This window comes from Diceros bicornis, chromosome 4 (assembly GCF_020826845.1).
Source record: "Diceros bicornis minor isolate mBicDic1 chromosome 4, mDicBic1.mat.cur, whole genome shotgun sequence".
NCBI lineage: Eukaryota > Metazoa > Chordata > Mammalia > Perissodactyla > Rhinocerotidae > Diceros > Diceros bicornis.
Genome location: NC_080743.1, coordinates 96,705,022 through 96,707,620, shown reverse-complemented (window position 1 = coordinate 96,707,620; position 2,599 = coordinate 96,705,022).

Genomic DNA, 2,599 nt, shown 5'->3' with positions numbered 1-2,599 from the left:
TTTTCCCAACACCATTTATTGAAGAGACATTCCTTTCTCCATTGTACGTTCTTGGTTCCCTTGTCAAAAATTAGCTGTCCGCAGATGTGTGGTTTTATTTCTGGGCTTTCAATTCTGTTCCATTGATCTGTATGTCTGTTTTTGTGCCAGTACCATGGTGTTTTGATTACTATAGCTTTGTAGTATATTTTGAAGTCAGGGATTGTGATGCCTCAAGATTTGTTCTTTTTTCTCAGGATTGCTTTGGTGATTTGGGGTCTTTTGTGGTTCCATACAAATTTTAGGATTCTTTGTCCTATTTCCATGAAGAATATCATTGGGATTCTGATTGGGATTGCATTTCATCCATAGATTGCTTTAGGTAATATGGACATTTTAACTATGTTTATTCTTCCAATCCATGAGCATGGAATACTTTTCCATTTACATCTTCTTCAATTTCTTTCAATAATGTCTTATAGTTTTCAGTGCACAGGTCTTTCACTTCCTTGGTTAAATTTATTCTTAGATATCTATTTTATTCTTTTTGTGGTGATTGTAAATGGGATTGTACTCTTGATTTCTCTTTCTGCTAGTTTGTTATTAGTATATAGAAATGCAACCGATTTTTGTAAATTGATTTTGTATCCTGCCACTTTGCTGTAGTTGTTGATTATTTCTAATAGTTTTCTGGTGGGTTCTTTAGGGTTTTCTATATGTAGAATTATGTTGTCCACAAGCAGCAAGAGTTTTATTTCTTCCTTTCCAATTTGGATCCCTTTTATTTCTTTTTCTTGCCTAATTGCTCTGGCCAAAATCTCCAGTAGTATATTGAATAGAATTGGTGAGAGCAGGCACCCTTGTCTTGTTCCTGTTCTCAGAGGGATGGCTTTCAGTTTTTCATGGTTAAGTATGATGTTAGCTGTGGGTTTGTCATATATGGCCTTTATTATGTTGAGGTACTTTCCTTCTATACCCATTTTATTGAGAGTTGTTATCATAAATGTATACTGGATCTTTTCAAATGCTGTCTCTGCATCTATTGAGATGATCGTGTCATTTGTATTCTTCATTTTGTTAATGTGGTGTATCACATTGATTGATTTGCAGATGTTCAACCATCCCTGCACCCATGGTATAAATCCTACTTGATCATGGTGTATGATCCTTTTAATGTATTGCTGTATTTGATTTGCTAATATTTTGTTGAGGATTTTGCATCTATCTTCATCAGCGATATTGGCCTATAACTTTCCTTCTTTGTGTTGTTCTTGTCTGGTTTTGGTATCAGGGTAATGCTGGCCTCATAGAATGAGTTAGGAAACGTTCCATCTTTTTCAATTTTTCAGAATAGTTTGAGAAGGATAGTTATTAAATCTTCTTTGAATGTTTCGTAGAATTCTCCAGAGAAGCCATCTGGTCCTGAACTTTTTTGGTGGGGGGAGGTTTTTGATTACCGTTTCAATCTCTTTAATTGTGATTGGTCTACTCAGATTCTCTATTTCTTCTTGATTCAGTTTTGGGAGGTTGTATGAGTCTAAGAATTTATCCATTTCTTCTAGGTTATCCAATTTGTTGGCATATGGTTTTTCATAATATTCTCTTATAATTCTTTATATTTCTGTGGTATCCACTGTAATTTCCTCTTTCATTTTTAATTTTATTTATTCGAGCCTTATCTCTTTTTTTCTTAGTGAGTCTGACTAAGGGTTTGTCAGTGTTGAATCAGGACCCCTTTTGAATGCCTAAGGCTACACCCCACAGACCTGTCTCCCTTTGTCCTAATCACACAACAAAAGTTCCCACCTGCTATCTGACATTCACAGCCTCAATGTTCTTTTGTAAAATGAGAATAAGATCACCATTGTCTATCACCTTTGCCTTAAAATAAAATTACCTATATGTTTTGGGCTTTAGGGGATATTCTCCACATCAAAATTAATGTGCACAATTCTTACTGCAGTCCTCCCCTGCTGATGTTGACATAGAAATTCCAAAAAGTGAAGCCAGACAATGAATATTTGTACTTATTTCAAAATATCATTTTAAATACTCACATGAAAACACACAAGACCATGACTTATTAAAGGCACACTGCTAAAGGCCTAGTGTAAAATTTGGCTGTTGAAGATCCAGGTAGAGCTTTATCTTTAGATGTAGGGCTTTATATAGTATGTAGTACATATCAAATCAGTCTTTGGATAAATAAAATAAATTGTGATTTTTTTTTTACTTTTCTTACTTTGTGATTTTTTTTTACTTTGCTTATTGTTTTCCTCTCGTTGTCCACTTTAATTACAGTGTTTCTGTTGAACCACAACAGGTGGTGCTTATAAATGTGATATCACGCCCAGGGGAGGAATGGTAAAGCCTGCTGAGGAACCCAACCAGTCTTAGCAAGATGGCGGCTCCAGAGGCAGCTCGTCAGCCTAAGGTAAATAAGAAGAGTGCAATCTGTCATACAGCATCTGATTTCTGAAAGGTGGAATACTTACCATCTTGAGTTCTACATTCAGACTGCCTAGGTTTCAATCTGAAATCCACTCCCAACTAGCTTGTAATGTTAAAGTTGGTGTAAAATAGGGATAATAATAGCACAATGTGACGATTAGCATTAAAT